The sequence below is a fragment of the Pelobates fuscus genome, chromosome 2, assembly GCF_036172605.1.
Source record: "Pelobates fuscus isolate aPelFus1 chromosome 2, aPelFus1.pri, whole genome shotgun sequence".
Classification (NCBI taxonomy): Eukaryota; Metazoa; Chordata; class Amphibia; order Anura; family Pelobatidae; genus Pelobates; species Pelobates fuscus.
Genome location: NC_086318.1, coordinates 55,386,665 through 55,402,789, shown reverse-complemented (window position 1 = coordinate 55,402,789; position 16,125 = coordinate 55,386,665). Strand labels below are relative to the sequence as shown.

At 42.1% G+C, this 16,125-nt stretch overlaps 1 protein-coding gene across 1 annotated transcript in view; it reads left to right on the top strand.

Annotated features, from left to right (window-relative positions):
* The window catches only part of HPCAL1 (hippocalcin like 1), a 204,524-nt gene that overhangs the window by 93,975 nt on the left and 94,424 nt on the right, over nt 1-16,125 (top strand). Inside the window, exon 3 of the mRNA XM_063442164.1 lies at nt 14,933-14,995. The gene's annotated coding sequence lies outside the window, so the exon portion shown is untranslated. The remainder of the gene's footprint in view (nt 1-14,932; nt 14,996-16,125) is intronic.

Here is a 16,125-nt window from a genome sequence, read left to right as displayed (position 1 = left end):
TCCATAAGAGGAATAACCCTGGGAGAAAGAGAGTACAAACTAAACCTCTTCGCGGACGATATCCTGGTGACAGTTACACAATCTTTAATATCATTACCAAACCTGATGGCACGGATACATGAGTATGGGGCAGTCTCGTACTACAAGTTACATGTCACTAAGACGCAGGCCCTGGGGATAAGTTTGGGAAGTGACCTAGTGGGCAGACTGAAGACGGCATTTCCACTGGATTAGAGGGACGAATACGTGTTGTTTCTGGGACTTAAGATTCCCAGAAACCCAGCGCGACTATTTAAACTAAACTACGTAAGCCTACGCACAGCAATCATTGGCACCATACAAAAATGGAAGGGAAGGTTTCTCTCATGAACAGGCCGCATAGCAGCGGTAAAAATGACACTTATACCCAAAATTCAATATCTCTTTCGCACATTACAAATACCCATCCCGAAACAGTTCTTAAAAAATATGCAGCATGTCCTCAACACATTCATATGTGAAGGAAAAAAGGTACGAGTAGCAGCGGGAACGTTGCAACAACCAGTGAGCAAAGGCGGGTTGGGCCTACCTAATCTAACGGCATATTGCAGAGCAGCATACCTACACAACATAACACAAATTAACCTCCCGGCCCACACCCCACAATAGGTAGTAATAGAATCCCACTGGGCGCCTCAACGAGGCCTCCGAGCAATATTATAGATACGGAGATGCCCTAGACACGTACGAGAGGCCCTACTACCTAGCACGCAGAACCTGTTAAGAATGTGGGACACAATGAAACACAAGTTGGTGTTGAACCCTCAGCTACCTATGGCCATGCCAATACAAACAATAGGCATAGAGATCCCCACATTTGCCTGGGAAACCTGGAGGAGAGGGGGAATACACCACATATACCAAGTGATAGACAGGGGAAAACTAAAAACACTATTAGCCATCCAGAAGGAATATACTCTGCCCACCAAGACCACATTCTCCTACCTACAACTCAAATCATATGTATCAGACAAAGTAAAACACCAGACAGGAATTGGGGACGAAAAAGCAATGACGACATTCGAATGGCAATGTGTGGGAACGGCGCCTCTCAAAAAGACACTGTCATGGGGATACCAGAAGCTAGTCTCTACACAATCACACACACTAGAGCAAATCAAAAGAGATTGGCACGGGGAAATAGGCCAGACATTCCCCTCCTATGCTGGAGGTGCGGGAGGGCGGTGGGTACGATGCTCCACATCTGGTGGTCCTGTGATAAAATAAGCCCATTATGGGAAGCGGTGACCCATTTGCTCCAAAAATTACTGCCTGACACAAGGTTGGATAAGCCACAGGAGTGCCTCTTGTTCATACTACCAGGGGCCATCCCAAAACATATTAGAGTCATTATATACCACACTCTGATATCGGCAAACTTACTAATATCTAGGCTTTGGGAAAAAAACACTACGCCAACGATAACCGAGCTGATAAAACAAGTTGATCAAAACTGGTCGTACGAATTAATGGCAACGGCGCAATTTGGCACACGTCCAAGCGTCTGAGCAGCCCACAAGACATGGGGAACAATTATGGCACCCACTACCACCCAACGAGACGCCGCCCCGAACTGCCCCACCCATGTAGTGAGGGACGATCCACCGTAATAAATGATACGTGGAGGAGTATGGAGCATCATCACACCATAAACATCGGAGAGGTATATAAACTGGTAAAGACATAGCCACTCGAAGACGCACAAGCACCCCCGAGATGCAACGCAAATGAGTATCTAGCCATACCAGAAATAAAACGTATCCCTTGAGCACACTGATATTCACAACCATGCTACTAAAAACACAGTTACAAACTGTTGCTCTGACCAATCATGTAACAAGCAGATGCATTACTACATGTATCAATGTAATACAACCAACCAATGTATCCCTGTACCTGAACCCTTCCCTTTCCTTTCTGTACCCCACCCCTTCCCACAATGTTTTGTGAAAAGTGAACAAAAACAAATAAACTTTAAGTTTAAAAAAAAAAATTATATATATATATATATATATATATATATATATATATATATATATATATATATATCAAAGATTATAACAAGCAACAAGAATGTGTCATAAAGTGTTTTAAAATCATGATTTAAATTGTCATACTGACTTGTGATTTGAATGAAATCCATTCCAGGGATTGTGGGTGACATCTCACACATGCCCGACACTGGGACACAAGAAAGCTGTAATGAAATGGAACAACCCAATTATTGTACATGTAATTCACTGCACTCCAAGGCCCTGATTTCATAAGCTTCTAAATGATTCAATAGTGTTTGAAATATTCCAATTGATTTATCTACAGACCTTTCCATAGACTTTAATGGTGAATGAATTCTGTATAGAAATCACTTTTTTGAACAGTATTGAATCATTTGGAAAGCTTATTAAACAGATGTTTAAAGGATCACTATAGGGTCAGGAACACAAACCTGTATTCCTGATCCTATAGTGCTAAACCCACTATTGAGGTGGCTTGCCCCACCTTAGCCCCTCTATAAAAGTTTAAAACTCACCTTGTTTCCAGGGCCGGACTGGGGATACAAAGCAGCCCTGGAGAAAAAAATCTATGCCAGCCCCATAAGTCATTGCGCCATATATTGTCGCAATATGTATATATATATATATATATATATATATATATATCTTTTTCTAATATAATATATTGGTCCTTTCAGAGTAAAACATTTAATTATACAGTAAGCATACTCACATGCAGACACAGACAATCTCACTGACACACACAAGCTCATTGATACACAGGCTCATAGACAAACAATTTCACTAATATACATAAGCTCATTGACATAAAAACACAAGCTCACTCACTAGCAGGCACACACACACACACACACACACACACATACACATGCAAGCAAGCTCACTAGCAGGCGCACACACACACAGCTTAATGTAGTGGTTCTGGTGTCTATAGCATGTCCCTGCAGGCTTTTGAATGTAAACACTGACTTTGCAGAGAAAAGGCAGTGTTTACATTGCTTCCTAGTGACACCTCTAGTGACAGACACTCAGACGGTCACTAGAGGCGCTTCCTGTGTCAGTGCGGATTGGCTGAGATCATCAAGCTTGATGATCTCAGTCATAGAGGCAGAGACCAGCACGACGTTGGAAAAAAAAAAAAAAGGTGAGTAAAACACTATTTTTAAAAACACACACAGACACCACGACTGACACACACACACACACACACACACACACCACGACTGACACACAGACACACACCATGACAGACAAAGACCATGATACAGACACAGCATGACACAGACAGACACACAGCATGATACAGACACACACACACCGCATGACACAGACACACACACACCATGACAGACACACACACACCATGACAGACACACACCATGATACAGACACAGCATGACACAGACAGACACACAGCATGATACAGACACACACACACCGCATGACACAGACACACAAACAGCATGACACAGACAGACACACACACACACACACACACACACCATGACAGACATACACACACACCATGACAGACACACACCATGATACAGACACAGCATGACACAGACAGACACACAGCATGATACAGACACACACACACAGCATGACACAGACAGATACACAGCATGACACAGACACACACAGCATGACACAGACACACACACACAGCATGACGCAGACACACACAGCATGACACAGACAGACAGACACACACACACACACAGCATGATACAGACACACACACACACAGCATGACACAGACACATACACACACACCATGACAGACAGACACAAACACACACAGCATGACACACACACACACACACTTCCACTGACATACATATTTTTTAGTACCTGTGGGCAGGGGCGTACCTAGAGCATTTGGCACCCGGGGCGGACCCTGAGTGTGGCAACCCCTCCCCCCCCCATAATAAAAATGTAAGAAAACACCCACATTGCACAAATTTGTAAACTGCTTGTAAAATTTGTAAAATGCGCCAGTTTTGTAGAAGGGGGAAGACCAGTGCTTTTGTAGAAAGGGGCTGGTGAGAACCTTCTAGAAAACTCCTGCCCTGCCCCTTTCTACAAAGCCCCTTGTCTCGCCCTTCATATAAAAACCCTGCACCCCAATCACATAAATTTCAGACACTCCCTACACATAAAAACCCTGCACCCCGATCGCATAAATTTCATTCACTCCCTACACATAAAAATCCTGCACACCCCCTTAATAAAAAACCCTGCACACCCCCTTAATAAAAAACAAAAACGTGCACAACCCCTCTTAATAACAAAAAACCTGCACACCCCCTTATAAAAACCCTGCACACCCCCTTAACAAAAAAACAAAAATCTGCAGTGCACATCCTCCCTTAATAAATAGAATACTGCAACCCCCTTAATAAAAAAAACCTGCACCCCCATTATGTAAACCTCCCCCTTTAATTCTTTAATCCACAGCCCCCTTTAATTAATCCACACACCCCTTAATTAATACACCCCCCTTAATAAATCCTCACCCCCCTTAATTAATACACCCCCCTTAATTAATCCTCACTCCCCCTTAATTAATACACCCCTTTAATTAATCAACACACCCCTTAATTAATACACCCCCCTTAATTAATCCACACACCCCTTAATTATTACACCCCCTTAATTAATCCTCACTCCCCCTTAATACACCCCCCTTAATTAATCCACACACCCCTTAATTAATCCACACCCCTTAATTAATACATCCCCCTTAATTAATCCACTCACCCCTTAATTAATCCTCACTCCCCCTTAATACACCCCCTTAATGAATAGACCCCCCTTAATTAACCCACACCCCCATTAATACACCCCCCTTAATTAATCCACTCACCCCTTAATTAATCCTCACTCCCCCTTAATACACCACACTTAATTAATACTCACTCCCCCCTTAATTAATACACCCCCCTTAATTAATACACAAACCCCTTAATTAATACACCCCCTTAATACAACCCCCTTAATTAATCCACACCCCCCTTAATTAATACTCACTCCCGCCTTAATTAATCAATACACCCCCCTTAATTAATACACCCACTTAATTAATACACCCCCCTTAATTAATACTCACTCCCCCCTTAATTAATCCACCCCCCTTAATTAATACACCCCCTTAATTAATACACCCCCCTTAATTAACACTCACTCACCCTTAATTAATACACCCACTTAATTAACACACCCCCCTTAATTAATACACCCCCCTTAGTTAATACACCCCCTTAATTAATACACCCCCCTTAATTAATACTCACTCCCCCCTTAATTAATACACCCCCTTAATTAATACACCCCCCTTAATTAACACTCACTCACCCTTAATTAATACACCCACTTAATGAATACACCCCCCTTAATTAACACACCCTTAATTAATACACCCCCTTAATTAATACTCACTCCCCCCTTAATTAATCCACACACCCCTTAATTAATACACCCCCTTAATTAATACTCACTCCCCCCTTAATTAATACTCCCCCCTTAATTAATCCACCCCCCTTAATTAATACACCCCCCTTAATTAACACCCCCCCTTAATTAATACACCCCCTTAATTAATACCCCCCCTTAATTAATACTCACTCCCCCCTTAATTAATACTCACTCCCCCCTTAATTAATACACCCCTTAATTAATACACCCCCCTTAATTAATACTCACTCCCCCTTAATTAATACACCCCCTTAATTAATACACACTCCCCCTTAATTAATACACCCCCTTAATTAATCAATACACCCCCTTTAATTAATACACCCCCTTAATTATTACACCCCCCTTAATTAATACACCCCCCTTAATTAATACACCCCCTTAATTAATACTCACACCCCCTTAATTAATACACCCTCCTTAATTAATACACCCCCCATAATTAATACTCACTCCCCCCTTAATTAATACACCCCCTTAATTAATACTCACTCCCCCCTTAATTAATACACCCCCTTAATTAATACACCCCCTTAATTAATACTCACTCCCCCCTTAATTAATACACCCCCTTAATTAATACACCCCCTTAATTAATACTCACTCCCCCCTTAATTAATACACCCCCCCTTAATTAAACCTCCCTCCCCTTTAATTATTTAATTAATCCATTATCCACCCCCCCCCCCCCCCCCCCCTTTAATTAATTTAGCCCCATCACATAAAATGACTACTTACATTTTATTGAAGTAGTACGCCACTGCCTGTGGGTGGGCAGACTGGTAGCTGTGCTGGCGGCTGCAGGAAGAACTTGAAAGGCGGCCGCAGGGGAAGCTTTTCATGAGGCCGGGAGCAGGCTCTTCTGGGGGAGCAGGCTGTTCTGTCTCTGCTCCCCCTCCCTTGCGCGCTAGAAAGACCGGGGCCGGAATATGACGTCATATTCCGGCTCCGGTCTCATTAAGCTGCGCGCGAGGGAGGGGGAGCAGAGACAGAACAGCCTGCTCCCCCAGAAGAGCCTGCTCCCGGCCTCATGAAAAGCTTCCCCTGCGGCCGCCTTTCAAGTTCTCCCTGCGGCCGCAGGTCACCCCGGCCCCAGTTGCCGACGGCCCACCGGGAAATTTCCCGGTATCCCGGTGGGCCAGTCCGGCCCTGCTTGTTTCCACCGCCGCGTGGGTCTGCCGGCACTGGCTTCGCCCCCTTTGTGACATAATCAAAATGGCCGATTTTTAGCCAATCCAATGCATTGGCTATCATCGGCATGGGGCAGAGCCAAATGCTGTTTTAGCTGATCAGGACCTCCTCATAGAGATGCATTTTATTCCTTTATCAATGCATCTCTTTGAGGAAAATTCAGTGTCCCCATGCAGAGCGTGGGGACGCTGAACGGCAGGACTGCTTACTGTGCAGCCCTGAGCCAGGAAGCCCCTCCAGTGGGCAGTGTTTACATAAAAATGCCTGAAGGGAGCTATTATACTCACCAGAACAACTCCCTTAAGTTGTAGTTGTTCTGGTGACTCTAGTGTCCCTTTAAGAATCCTGTCCACCACTGGCTGTTACCTTTTCTCCCTTATTTGTATAACTAGCTGTGATCATCCGGTCTATGTAACACCTGGGAGACTAACTGATATGAATTTCCATTTGCCATACAGCAGCTGTTCGCTCTACCCCTGACTTTTTGCACCCCTATCTGGTTTTTGCTTACGTATATATTAACCCCGTTAATGTTCCAAGATGAATGAAGTCACTTCCCGAATTTTATTTAACATTGACGGCTACTGTGTATCTGGTTTAAAAATGCAGAGGATGCTAAAATTACACGGATTGCATAAATTGACTGCTGATGAAAAAGGGGATTGTTCCTGGAGGCTAGATGGAGGCTAGATGATGATGATCTCTCTGAGCCTTTTACTCACGGGCTATTTAACACCCAGCAATATGTAAAAATATATCAGGGTAGATAACAGTTGGTGGTTTTTGGAAATTCTCAAAGTCTAGCCACCCTCCTATTCACGTTTTCCATAAAAAAATGTTCTGTTACCTCTACGAAAGTTTCAGGAATTCCATCTCCTCTATTTTCTATAATGAGAGTACAGCATCATGCACCCTGATTTACTAGCTCCTTCTCTCATAAAAAAGAAAACAAAACTTTTTCTTGTAAGTGACTGGCGCCTGTGCTACCTTCCACTCTGGTGTGAGTGTTTGTTTCTCATTTGTATTTTTTTTCTTGAATGAGAAGCAGCCAAGTTGTCGGTGCTAAAGTGAGTACACAGCTTGATAGATTTATATAGTACATTCAACCCGTTCCATGCTGCCACAAATGGCCTAGACTTTTTTATTTATTTATTTTTTAATTCAATAATGGTGCTAATTAATGGGTCAGTACAATATTTAGAAAGGATTCTTTAAATTAAATAAATCAAATTTTCCCTTCAAATTCAGGAGTGCCAAACTTCCATTTAATGTGTTCTCTCCGGGCTTTTAAGGAACATTCCCTGTTTGTTTATTATGTTCTATTCTGTCAGTGATTCATAAACTGTTACAGAGGACTGGCATATAAATCACACAGCATTTCCCAAGCCATAAATATTCAACTTACTCGTTTATACAGTAGCTTCTGACAATGTCAGCTTTCTATAAAATACTTGGAAAGGTCGAAGGAGGTGTCCCCAGCGATGCCTCTAGATTCGTGACCGTTAAATTAAGCTACTTTTAATGTGTCCAATGCATTGACTCTTGGCCCGGGGAACACAATATGTATCTCACAAAATCTCCAAACCCTCACCCCCATTTGTAATTTAGCACTGGTAAAACTGTTTTATTATTGTGTAAAAGAAACTATGCAGAACAGTAAATTTTTATTATTTTTTAACTTAATGGTACACTAGAGAATGTTGTCTGTTTCACAGAACGTCCGTTCCAATTCTGAGAAACGCTCTTCTACATTGAAATGTCAAGCTGCTTTTATTCCAGGTATACTGCACATATAAAGTGGACCTCCCTTACAAACCTGGCTATTATTAAATGCAATCACATGTCAAGCATGGATCTATTTAAGATGGTTAAGATTGCACAGTAGGAAATCCCTTAAAGAAACTCTCTAGGTTCTATAACCATTTAATATCTTTGACATGATTATGGTGCCTGGTGATTGGAGTCCCCTGGTTCAGTCACAGGGTTAGCCTGATTTTGAGAAGTTTAACCCTGAACAAGGATCACTGGCCAGCTACATCCAGGTACCTCTCTAATACATTAACTCTAGTGCCAATGTGGGCCATGCTGTAGGCAGCCTCGCACCTTTATGCAATGATAAACCATTCAGAAATTGTTAAACTCTGAACTGTGGGACCAGACCAGGGGACTCCAAGCACCATAGCAACTCCAATGTGAGAAGTGATTATGGTGCCTTGAATTTCCATTTAAGGCATCCTAGGTACTTTACAAGCAACAGGTGGTAAGTGGAAATCGCTTTGTGTAATCAGATTTTGATGGCCCATCGGGTTCCACCTGTACTCCCTTATTTTATGTGTTCTGCCAATGCACGTCCAATGTACCTTTAGATTGTAAGCTCATGGGCAGGGTCCTCTACCTGTTGTATCGGTCTGTTCTTATTGTGTTTGTCTTTTCCCAAATGTACAGCGCTGCGGGATTTGTTGGTGCTTTATAAATGCCGGTAATAAATAAACGTACAGTTAATTACCTTGAAGGGAAAAAGTCTTTTTTGTTATTTTTTTTGTTTTCCTGTTGAGCCATATATTGTAGTATGTAAGTCTAACCATGTCTATTCCCAGTAATTCCCTAGTAGGAAACGAGAAATTCTCATTGTCGGAGGTCAGATTGAAGGAGATGATTCCTAGCTGGAAATGGATTTGGATGAGCTAATTAACCCCCTCTAATTCCTTTAGAGGATATAGGAATCTCCGCAATGATCAGTCAGATCCAGAGTTTGTTTATTTATTTTTGGTATAAATGTATCCTGTAAATAATCCTATAAAATAAAAGCTGCTGGTAGACATGTAAAGGGACAGTTAATCAAACACATCACAGGAGGAAGCTGTTCTTGCTTTGGACATACAAACCTTCTATGGCATATGCCCAATGGATAGGTGCAAAACCATGAAGAAGGCTATGATTAAGGGACCACTATGGCACCACAACAACATCATCACACTGAAGTTATTATGGTATGATAAGGTCCCAGGCGCCGTATGACCTGAATATCTTAAACCGTTAATGAACCTCAAAGCCTGCATGCCGGTGCCAGATCATTCTGCCCTTGCATTTCTGGTCCGTGTTCGAGGCTTCAAGTAAAAAAAGATACGTACCTTTTTCTCTTACTTTCCTCAATGGGGAGCAACTGATGGGCTGAGAGTGTCAACTGCAAGTTTAAAGACTTCTTATTGAAGCCTCTGGCATTAAATGGACACTCTAGGCACCCAGACCACTTAATGCCATTGAAGTGGTCTGGGTGCAGTGTCACTGTCCCTCTTAGTCCTGCAATGTAAATCATTGCCATTTTAGAGAAACTGTCACCTCACTCTCTGCATGAGGACATCCAGCGTCCGTTAAATCCTCATAGGAAAGCATTGAAGCAATGCTTTCCTATGGCGAGGGCCTATTGAGCATTTCTTATCTATAAAACGCATGGTGTTTCTTTAAGATCTCTTGCTGGTCATACTAGACAGAGTTCCTATTAATTGATATAATTTATATTTCAATATGAGATCATTTCTGAATGCTGCTTACAGATTTAAATCCATGTGTTGTCATTAACCCCTTCAGGTGGCTGCTGTTACATAGTATGACTAAGGGAGAAAAAAAAGGTTAATTTATTTTTGTGGTCCTTAATTGAATTTACTATGTCTAATGAATTAAGTGGCAAAACTGAAATAGAAGAGAAAAAAAAAAAAAAAAAAAAAAAACATTAATTTTTGTTTAGTCTGAGCCTTTAATGTGGGACTAATTGCTTCATGGTATGTGGTTTCTACTGTGCCTTGGAGAGCTGTATTTTGGGAGTGCATTTCTGGAGCTGGCCTTCGTGTTTAATATATCTGTGAATTAATTTGATAACTTGGCTTTCAACTTGTGAGATGACTTTTAGAATGGTTTAAGTTATCAAAGTAATATTGATTGTAATACTTCTTTACCTGCTTTGGTAGCAAAAATGTGGTCCTACCTCTAATGGTCCTAAAAAGGGTTAAGGGCCATGTTTTAACAAGTCCATTATGCCTTTTGTGTTTAAACGTCGCACTGGGTACCATTATAAATTAGCGTGTTTTAGCCGTGTGTCTGTCATGTTACACTTGGGAAACCGGTTATTGTGCTGACTTCCGACAGTGAAAGCCTTGGCTTCAGATATTAATTTACTTCTTTCACAACCCTATCCTATGAAGAGCTATAGGGGGATTAGGGTTTATACACCGTTCACAGCAGGTGGATAATCGATGTATTGAAGGCTTTAGTTCTATCACTGGTTAAAACTGCACTGTAGACCAACTCAAATGTAGCCCTCAGGGTGGTCATTGAAGGTCATTTTAATTGCTTAGTTAAATTTTTTTATTTTTTTTTATATTCTGGAGGAAGGCATGACCAAGGAAAGAAGCGATTAATATTGAAGAGATAAATCCGTAGTTAGTACTCAAACTGCAGTTTCTCAGATCCCAGCGGTCTTAAATGCGATCGGACCTGACTTTCTGCCTGTCAGTTGGCTCAGGTCGCAGGGACAAACCCATCGCTGCTGTAAAGCAAATTAGGAATTCACTTGGTGCACCCAGCATAGAAGGGGCACCCTGGGGCGGAGCCTGGCTGCCGACGTGCGGTACATCAGCTCCTGCAAGAAACAGCGATAATGGGGATAAATACCCCGAACACCGACTCACCCACAAGGCAGAGGACACAGGACGAGCTGGGGAAACCCGGGGGCACTGAAGGAACCCACAAACGAGACTCTCAAAACCCGGGATCCCAGGCAAAGTACACGGGGCCTACATGCGGCCGAGCCAGGGAGAGGCGGCCGCTCTCCTTGTTGGTAACACCGCAGACGCGACCTCCGACCTCCGGGCCGGCGGGGGTCATCTCGGCCCGCACTCGACATTCAAAAGAACCGGCAGAGACAACAGCACAAGCCTGTTCCAGGCACACGAGACCGCAAGCCCCTACAAGGCACACCTAAAATGGCGGCTGGCAGCGGGAAACGCATGAAGACCACGCGGCCGTCACAGCTGCAATGGACTGAGCTCATGCAGAGATTCACGGCACAACAAAACCGCTTCTGGAATACTCGCATAAAGCGGCAACTGGCAGCCCTACACAAGCTACCCACGCTACAGACGGGTGAAATGCCCTTGGGCACGATGCCACTCCGGATACTCACCTACACACTACGAAGCTCATCTGGACACCGTGTACAACACAGTGTGGCAAGACGCCGAGACCCAGCGACAAATACACCCCGCTTCCATCAAAGGGGCATCGGCTGAAAGAGACTATACCTGGGGCCTCATGTCCACGCACCAGCAGGCCACCGACGGCAAACTTGCCACATTAGCGACCCCAAAGAACTCTTGAGCATCAGGACACCCAGGTGGACACTAAACATTACGCTTCTGTACTACACCTATGCCTTAAGCATTGGTCCATATTGTGTACTGCTGAGGCGATTAAGAATTGTTTACTGCTGGGGCATTTAAGCACTGTATTTCTCTTTAGCCGGTTACACTCAATGTAGGGATAGGCCAGGTGTTGCCCAGCACACCACACTTAGCACAGACCGCAGCCTTGCCATAGCAACTTGTAACTTGCCCAGCTTGCGATTTTACACAACATCACTAGACTACCAACTCACTGTCTCTGAATACCAGCGTGAAAATCTGAATGTCAATTGTTAATAAACCTGATAACGCTGAAACGCTAAACATAACAAATTGCTTTAGAAATGTATAGGCTCTATGTTAAAACTATGTTATAGCAACCGAATTACCTACCAAAGCTAGCCTATTATAATTAATGTTGATAGAATCTCAATTTATAACCTGCCTAAATAGCATGTATTAAGCTTGATTGTAAAACAAAAAACTAGTGCATTGTACTACCATACCCCATTGCTCTCCATGTTACATAATCTTTGTTTTGAAATATGCATGTATATTGCCTTTGGGGTACCACATGCCTGTATGTTACCCTCATATGCGCTGCAAAAATAAAGAATTAAAAAAAAAAAAAAAAAAGGTGCACCCTGACTGCATGGGCGTGTGGGGCAATAAACTATTCTAATGGAATATTGTGAGGTGAGTCCTCCTCACACACACAGGTTGACCAACCCACAACACTCATCCAACGCAAATATACCATTCCACCAACAAACACAACTACAGGCACCCCCATACAAACACTGAGCCAGCCCACACACAGCATGTGCCCTATACTGCTTTCTAATATGCAGTGTATTCCCACACCTGTTTTTTGATCAGATAATCAATCTGACAAATTGTTACATTTTGGGATTGATTAGTCAATCATTTATAAGGGCAAAAAAGGCACAACAACCAGAGGATTGGTCGAATTTAGACTTAATTTACCATTAGACAGTCTTTGCAATGGCATAACTAGAATGTCTTATTGTACCGGTTGTTTCTTTGGATTCTTTAAATAAATACAGTCTGTATGAGGACTTGTCTTTAGTTTAGTTTTTTTTGTTTTCCATTTTAAATCCGTTTCATGTTTAAGCTGGTTGTGAAATCCTACATACTTTGCGTGCTTGGTAATGTGCTACTGTCGTTTGACCCCTAGCGGAAAGGGACAGGGCCATGGGGGACTCCAACTGAGACAGGATGAAGGGGGGAGGTATCATTAGAAAAGGAGACTCTGGTTTTCCTACTATCTCTCCCAACGCTCATTCAGAGTCACAGAGACTGAGTTATTGAAGAGTTTGGAGAAGGAGAACATGGTCAATGGTGTCAAAGGCAGCAGAGAGGTCAAGAAGAATTAGTATGGAGTAGTGGCCTTGGGATTTAGCTGCAATTAGGTCATTAGTAACTTTTATAAGAGCAGTCTCAGTAGAGTGGAGGGGGTGGAAGTCAGATTGAACAGGGTCAAGGAGAGAGTTGGAATTGATATACAAATTATGAGCCTCTTAGTTACCATATTATATTTTTTAAATGGAAATAAAATGAATAGATTTTCTGCCCACATACATCAGTACATTTTAGAAAAGAAGTTGCAGTTCATGTTGTTACAGCGCTGTTAAACATAGTGTATTCAGAGCAGCCATTGCTGGCTTAATCACTGAATGCTATGGTGAGCTAGCTGTCTAGACATAATGAATCTACATGGATCGATGGATGTTCTGCTGCATTCCCAACCAGTGTTGAACTGAAAATATTAGTAGGCAGATTCTAAGATTTGTCGTTGTTTTGTTCTCAAATGCTGAATTCTGTGATCCAATTTGGTCATTCTAGAATTTTTTATTTTATTTTTACTACCTGACTCCAAATAAAGAGTGCCTTCCAGATAAAATTACCGTATTCCGTGTGTGTGTGTGTGTGTGTGTGTGTACGCACTGCTCTCTCCAGTCTGGTTACAGTCATTCTATTAACTGGGAAATTGGAACTTCTACAAAACTATAAATTGGAGAACTTGAATGCACTGGATGGATGTACTTATCACAGAACACATCATTGCAGCCGATACAAATGATACTGAACGGGTTTAAAATAAAGCTTGTGAAGGGGCTTTAAAAAAAGATGGGGGGGTTTGTGTTCATTGTTTTTCTGTGGCTGAATGCCACTGCCATTCATTTATTTATAACCAAAAGTGTATGTTAGAAATGAAATCAGAATACATACACTGAACCAACCTACACCATACACCCACCACCCTACCCCTAGCCCGACCCCCTTCCCCCACCTACCCTTCACCCAAAGCTACCAACCACGCAAATAATACGCAAATAATATAGAATTGTATACCCAAGCCACGTCCGACTTGATGTAAACAACTGAGACCCGCGATCACACGATATGGTCGTAATGTATATTCTGGGTAATACAGTATACATAAAGCATTTATGGTATCACAATATCTGAATCACTGAGCCCTGATTATCTACTGTATCTCTGATAACGCTTGTGACGTTCTTTATAACCTTTATCTAACCAACCTAATACCCTTTTGCCTTCTGTACCCACCTCCCTGCTTTCTTTATTGCAAAATAAAAATTGTCAAATACAAAAAAAAGAAATGAAATCAGAAGTGTGTGCAAAGATTTGGACTTTCAGTAATTACGTTTGGTAACTAACAAAAATACGCAAAATGATGGACTGACCACAGAGTATAGCCCTGTATAGAAAGCTGGTAATAATGTCATGGACAGATTAGTAATGTTCTTTTACCTCTTTTCCTTTCAGCATGTATGACAGTCTCCCCTTGCGTGCATCACCCTAAATCTATTTAAGCTGTACTAGATTTAGGTAAGTTTAATCCTTATTAATGTCTGTTTATATATTTTATTTTTAATGTATGTATTTTTGTTGTTGTATCATAACACATTTCATGTCTGCTGTGCTTTCCGTATGTTATGAATCAAAGACCAAAGGCTGTGTTTTGTGTATTACAGAGGTGTTTGGCTGGTACATTTCATGTTACTTTCTCTGTTTGGAAATTCTGTTTGGACACATTCACAGCTTTTTATACTGTCAGTACAGTCACGTCGGTGACTAAAATACATTCACCTCCCAAAACTCATATGTAAAATTAGGATATTTCCCAACCTCCAAATCCAAGTATGCAATTGAGACTGGGCAAGGAGTGTGTATTGGTGGACACGTCAATGAATCGATCTGCATCCTCTGAAAATCTGGCTTACTAGCCTGATATGCATGTGTAGCAGCAGGGGGGAAAAGATCAGGACTGCTCTACCAAATCCAGGACACTTGAGAGATTTAGAATAGTGCATGTACATACCTGTTGTATGTTCTTCTCATGTTCTCTATTTCTACACATACCACCCAAGTATGTTGGACCTAAATCCCTCAGTCTCTCTTTTCTATCCTAATATCCCTCTTTTCTAGGAGCTCCATATAGTTGCTGTGTCTGAGTGTATAACAGAGCTCCATAGCAATAATACTCCCAGTAATGTGTCTGAGTGTATAACAGAGCTCCACAGCAATAATACTCCCAGTAATGTGTCTGAGTGTATAACAGAGCTCCATAGCAATAATACTCCCAGTAATGTGTCTGAGTGTATAACAGAGCTCCACAGCAATAATACTTCCAGTAATGTGTCTGAGTGTATAACAGAGCTCCACAGCAATAATACTTCCAGTAATGTGTCTGAGTGTATAACAGAGCTCCACAGCAATAATACTTCCAGTAATGTGTCTGAGTGTATAACAGAGCTCCACAGCAATAATACTTCCAGTAATGTGTCTGAGTGTATAACAGAGCTCCACAGCAATAATACTCCCAGTAATGTGCCTGAGTGTATAACAGAGCTCCACAGTAATAATACTTCCAGTAATGTGTCTGAGTGTATAACAGAGCTCCACAGCAATAATACTTCCAGTAATGTGTCTGAGTGTATAACAGAGCTCCATAGCAA